Raw genomic sequence first — 6,715 nt, 5'->3', positions numbered from 1 at the left:
GTAGCCATTCACATTTCAGCAGAGAGGCTTTTGCTGGACCACCTCCGCAATCTCTAATGGGCCTCCTTTGCAGTCTTATTGAGGGGGCTCTGGTCTTTTCCTTCAAGCAGCTTTTACAACTTGGTTATATATGTGTCTGTAAACTCTCATGTTGTCTCTCTCCCCCACTGGACTGTTCACTCCATGCTTAGGCAAGGAGAGGGGTTGGCCGCGTCTCCTGTTTAGCAGTGAAGACCCTGAGCCTAGAATGAGGCCTGGAACATGGTTGGTGCTCAGAAGGCCAGGATTGGATTGAGATGCATCAGCTCTGCTCCCATAGCGGGTGGCTAAACCCTTCTTGCCTGCCTGCTGGGCATGGAGAACCAAAGATGTTAGAAGCATGAGGACTCTTGGGGATCATTGGTCCTATGTGGTCATTTCAGAGGCCCCCCCCCTCCCCCCCGCCAAGGCAAAGGCCTTCCCAGTGGAGGGAAAAGAGAGACTTGAACCCAGGCCTAATGGCCCTCTGTCTGGTCTCTCTCCAGTCTTCTCTGGGCCATGGCTAGTTATTTCCCAGGGGTCACTTACAGGGGACCCAGGCCTCCCAGCCCCAGAGCTCCTTTGGATGAAGGGTGGGGGAAAACAGGCTCAACTTTTTGGGATTCCCCAGGATGGCGATGACACAGCAATAATAATAATAAAGCCTAAACAGTGACGGTTCCGGCACGGGCTGAGCAGCCTCTAAGTACCACGATACTGTGAACCCTTAGCAACCAGCCAAGGGAAGCGGTGTCACAAGGCTAAAAATGGTGAGGTGACTTGCCCAAAGTCGTTCTGTGAGCAAGTGCCTGAGTGGAGACCCAAACCCAGGGCTGTTTGACTCAGAGAGCCTCGAACACTGCGTGCAGGTGTGCAGCTCCATGCTCTGCTGCTTGGCGTCATTACTACCGTTTGCTTCTCAGAACAGGAAGGCGCTGGAGGAAGGGTGTTGGGAAGAACCCAGGCTTCCCCAAGATGTATCCTGAGATGCACAGATCCCTGCAAACAGCATTCAGAACCAAGGTCACAGGCCTGTTGTGTCCTCAGCTGTGACACTGGAGTGTTGCCTCGGCCTCCTGGGTTGTTGTGTGAAGGCTGAGTCAGAAGAAACAGGCTTGAACGGGTCTCGGGGGGATCCTGGCACGAAGTGGGGCTCACAGGGCTGTCTCCCGCCAGGCCCCCCTTTCACCTCCTAGGAAAGGGAGCTGCTCTTGGAATCCGCAGTGAGGCCCAAGGCGGGGGACCAAACATGCCCACAGATGCGGAGCAGGCCCAAGATCACAGAAAGAGGCCTGAGTTGGAGTGAAGGCAAGTTCAAGATCTGACCCTGCTGGGCGGGAGAGTCATCCTGGTGCAAAACATTCACTGCAAGGGGTGGGCACACAATGTAGAGTTGAGATGTGTGTGAATTGCTGGTATATTGTTCATGAAGCTTTCTTTTTTTCATTTTTCTTGAAATATAGTTGATTTACAATGTTGTGTTAGTTTCAAGTGTAAAGTGGTTCAGTTTATACATGTACACACACATATTCTTTTTTAGATTTTTTTCCATTATAGGTTATTACGAGATATTGAATAGTTTCCCGTGCTGTGCAGTAGGTCTTTGTTGTTTATTTTCTATGTAGTAATGTGTACCTGTTAATCCCAGATTCCCAGTTTATCCCTCCCCAACCCCCTTTCCCCTTTGGTAACCATAAGTTTGTTTTCTATGTCTATGAGTCTATTTCTGCTTTGTAAATAAGCTTATTTGCATCATTTTTTTAAAGATTCCACATGTAAGTGATAGCATACGATATTTGCCTTTGACTTACAGCACTTAGTCTGATAATCTCTAGGTCTATCCCTGTTGCTGTAAATGGCATTATTTTATTCTTTTGATGGCTGACTAATATTCCATTGTATATATACTGAATCTTCTTCATCCATTCCTTTTTCCATGGACACTTAGGTTGCTTCTGTATCATGGCTATTGTATATAGTCCTGCTATGTATATTGGGGTGTACATATCTTTTCTAATTACAGTTTTCTCTGGATATATGCCCTGGAATGGGATTTCTGGGTCATATGATACCTCTATTTTTATTTTTTAAGGAACCTCCATACTGTTCTTCATAGTGGCTGTAGCAATTTACATTCCCACCAATAGTATAGGAAGGTTCCCTTTTCTCCACACCCTCTCTAGCATTTATTATTTATAGATTTTTTGATGACGGTCATTCTGATTGGTGTAAGGGGATACCTCATTGTACTTCTGATTCACGTTTACCTAGTAATGAGTGATATTGGACATCTTTTCCTGGGTCTGTGGACCATCTCTGAGGCTGTTTCTTGATCTTTGCTTGAAAATGTTCTTTTCGACCAGCAAGAATCCACCATGACCTGGATCCTGCATGCTCTTAATTTAAGTACCATTTCACAAATGACACAGCAGCCAAGGAAGTTCTGGACCATGAACGCATCACAGCCCTTGTTAGGATGCCCAGTGCCTACAGCTGGAATGGCTTTGTCACTGAAGCCTGGCTAATGCTGACCCTTGGACCAGTCTGTCTGTGATGTTTGCCCTCAACATGGGAAGAGCATGATGTAAATAGGAGGGGGAGAGTCACAGAGAAGCAAAGCATTGTGACCTCCACCCACAGAGCGAACCTCTGACATACCCAGATGACAAGAGCCAGCACCAGCCCGATCTTCCATGTTGGGTGTAGAGCCAGGCCTCAAATGTATTTTCATTTTAGTTTCTCTTCTCAAACCAGAAATAAATTGTAGGTTGTAAGCTACAGCAAAAAAGAAGAGAGAGAGAAGCCAGGTGGGCGCCTACCACCTGCCACGCGTGGGTCTCTTCCTTGCCCTCCTGCCCCTGCCCTTTGCAAGGACGGGAACAGAAGGGTGGTCACCCTTGGCCCAAGTCAAATTCTGTAACCTTGAGAACGGATCCCCGGATTGTGAACACAGCGGATGGAGCACTTGGGATTTTTAGGAAACTAGACAAGCTTCAGGCACAGCTGGGCGGCAGTTCTGCTTTTCTTTTCTTTCTATCTTTCTTTCTTTCTTTTTTTTCTTCTTGCCTTCAGCTGTGGCAGCCTGTTTCTGATTTCTCTGGAAAGGCAGCTCCTAATTAGAATGGATCGAAGAGTCTTTGCTCCAGCTTTGTTCTCGGTCTCGATTGAATCGTTGCTTTAGGACTTAATCCGGTGCAGTCACTGGTGCCGGCTGGGACCCTTGCCTCTCCAGGCTGCTCTCAGTCGCCTGGCAGGCTGGTCCCCGGGGGAACACTGAGAGCTCAGAAACACACACACACACACACACACACACACACACACACACTCTGCATCCTCTCACCCCAGGCTTCTCTTCCTTTCCCCTTTTCTTCCGCACCTGCTTTTTCTCCCTTTAATTTCCTTTCATTAACAAACCAAGGCCGTCCAGGGTGCCAGTCCCTGCTGGTGGGAGTGTAAATTGGTACAAGTTCTCTGGAGAGCAATTTGTCAAATGCTATTAAAAGCTTTAAAAAAAAAAAAAAAAAAACCTGCATAGGCTTTGACCTGGAAAGTCCCCTTCTAGGAATTTGTCCTGTAGAAATAATTGGACAGGGGTCCACAAATAGGTGCAAAAAGATGTTGCCTTCAGTGCTTTTCATGAGTGACCACTTGGAAACCTGGTACCCATCTACAGGGGGTCCTTGAAAAGGATCATGTGATTAAACCAACTGGAAAAGAAGCTTTTGGAGCTAATTGGAGAAATTCGAATCCTGTCTGGGCATTCGGTGCTCAGTGCTCATAAGGAATTACTGCTAATTTTGTCAGGTGTGATAATGGCCTTGAGATTGGTTTAGAGACACATGGCAGGAGGTTTGGTATTTGGTATTAAACGGTTAGAATGATAATAATAACGGAAAGTGGACTAGGATGAAGCAAGGGAGATGACGTCTTACAAGTGCTGAATCCAGCTGACTGATGGGTAAATGAGTGTCCATTATGCTGTTCTCTTTATTTTTCTGTATGATTCAAATCTTCATGATTTAGGAGTTCCCATCGTGGCTCAGCAGTTAGCGAAACTGACTAGCATCCAAGAGGACACAGGTTCGATCCCTGGCCTCCCTCCGTGGGTTAAGGATCCAGCGTTGCCACGAGCTGTGGGGTAGGTCGCAGATGCTGCTTGGATCTGGCGTTGCTGTGGCTGTAGCGCAGGCCGGCGGCTACAGCTCCGATTGGACCCCTAGCCTGGGAACCTCCATGTGCTGCAGGTGCGGCCCTAAAAAGACAAAAAGACCAAAAAGAATATAAATAAATAAAATCTTCACGATTTAAAAAAGAAGTAAAATGATCACCCAAGACTGTATTTTTTCGTGAAATGTGAAATGATGTCCACGAGATGTTGTTAAGCAAAAAGAGAAACATTTCAAATAGCAGATACGGCACCATCACATTTTTGGTTTAAAAAAATATGTACGTATTTTTATATGCAGAGGAAAAAGGACAGAAGTACACACACCAGAATATTAATGGTGTGGCTATTTCTGGATGGTAGGAGTTGAATAATTTCCATTGTCATCTTTATACTTTTTAGTAGTTTCTGACTTTATCATTTTTTTACAACCCCCAAACATTACCTTTATGCTTACAAAAAAGCCAGTAAAGAAACCTTGGGAATCACCTATGATGCACTGAGCATTATTATGCACCACACCTTGTAAAAAAGAGGTTGTACGTATCTTAATCAACACGCAATCATAGGTAAGGTTGATGCTGTTGACAACAGGGAAGCTAGCCATCAGAGAGCATGAGCGCCTTGCCTACAGACACACAGCTGCAATTCTAATGCCTTCCCTCTGACATGAAACCAGTGCTCTTTCCATTCAACCCCAGTGGCCTTTAGAGGACCCATAAGGAATACCCGATGTGGTTCCTGCTCCCTGGGAACTGAAGTGTCTTTGCTTTCATGGTCGCTTGCCCCCATGCTCCAATCTGGAGCCCCCCACCTCTGCCCCTGGAACCAATTATAGAACAGCTTCGGCAAAAATGCACCTCCCCTGCCCCCCCCCCCCCATCACAGGAAAAAAAACTCAAACCCTGCCAGTTCGATATTTTCTCCTAATGAGCCTTCCCAGCCTTCTTGCCTCTTTAGGATGGAAACAAGCTCTCCGCTGCCATCTTCTTCATATTCATCAGCTCTGTTTAGTAGCAGAGGAGAGGGGTGAACAGACATTGTACCCTCAATATCATAAAATCCACCTAGGGCTGGCAAGCTGGAGTTCTTAATCCTGGTTCCATCGTTAAGAATGTACAACCCAAAGAAGTCACTCTCTCTGTGTTTTCTCTGTCTCCAAAGTAAATAAAGGGTAACGCATGAAAGAAAAAAAAATCAATTGGTGTTCAGAGGAAAAGGTGTAGGGGAGGGGGAGGCATCTCTACGTTGGGCTGAAAATTGCAAAGTTTTTGTTAATGCTGCAGGTGGCTAAAGCCTTGTCTCCTCCTCTCCCCATCAGCTCTCGGCCTGAGTTCCGTTGTCTCTGACCTTCTCTGTTAACCTCCAGGCACTGCCTCTCCCACCCCCTCCTTCCATTTCCCCCCCACGTTGATCTTTCTAAAGCAGAAATCCAGGTGAGTTGCCTCAGTTAAAACCCTTAAAGCTTCCCACTTTCTTTTGGAGAAAGGCCAGCTTCTCTGGTCTGTGTGCCAACATCTCCATGCTCTTACATCATCCTTTTCTCTAAACTTTCGCCGGTTGGGTACCCTGGCTCCTCACCCAGTGCTTCATGTACAGTTCCACAAGGACCCTGCTTCGTGCCTCAGGGCCTTTGCACATGTGGTCCCCTTTGTCTGGAATGCTCTTCCCTGGCTGGCATCCAGTGTTTCCCTTCAAGGTCCCTGGAAACCCTTCCTGCCCATGAGACTTGAGCTCCATGAGGGCACAGCCTCAGTCATTCTCAATATACAGCAGGGTCCCTACACCGAGCTGGACACAGAAACGGGCCACGCAGGTGCAAAACCAAAGGCTTCTCCCTGCATCTCCAGGATGAGCAGAACTCCAAGAGTTGCATGATTCTCAGCTCCCAGCCTGGGCTTCACTGAATCTGCGCTGACTGCCATCCCAGTGGAGAACAGGAAATTTTTAGTTTTCAGTATTCCACTTTAAAACACACATTTTAGCACCAGAATGCAGGTATATTATCTATAGCAGGTAGCCTCCTGCCTCCTGAGTCTCCTTGCAGAAGCCTGTCTAACCTTCCCAGCCATGGAAAACTACAGAGTTGGTGCTTATGGCAAAAACAGTGGCCGGGTAAACCACTGGGCCCAGGACAAGCCCTGGTGCTGCCTCCCATGCCAACCACATCTGAATCGGGAACCCTTCTGTGATAGGACCAAAAAACAAAAGGGACTCAGCAGGGAAAGTGCCTGAGAGCTGGGCAGACCTCAGGCTGTAACTGGGGTCTATGTTTCTAAGCAACCACCCCCAAACTTGATGGGCCCCCTGCTATGTTCCCACCCTCCCAAGCATCTGGGGTTCTCTGAATAAATCTGCAGACATGGGCATGTGTTTCGTAAATGTTTGCTCATTGAGAACAGGGTCTTGAGGCAAGAGATATTTTTTTTTTTTCAGGGCGGCACTCATGGCAGACAGAAGCTCCTGGGCTAGGGGTTGAGTTGGAACAGCAGCTGCCAGCCTATGCCACAGCTTGCGGCAATGCCAGATCCT

The sequence above is a fragment of the Phacochoerus africanus genome, chromosome 7 (genome assembly GCF_016906955.1).
Source record: "Phacochoerus africanus isolate WHEZ1 chromosome 7, ROS_Pafr_v1, whole genome shotgun sequence".
Lineage (NCBI taxonomy): Eukaryota > Metazoa > Chordata > Mammalia > Artiodactyla > Suidae > Phacochoerus > Phacochoerus africanus.
Note: the sequence above shows the minus strand (reverse complement) of the source record.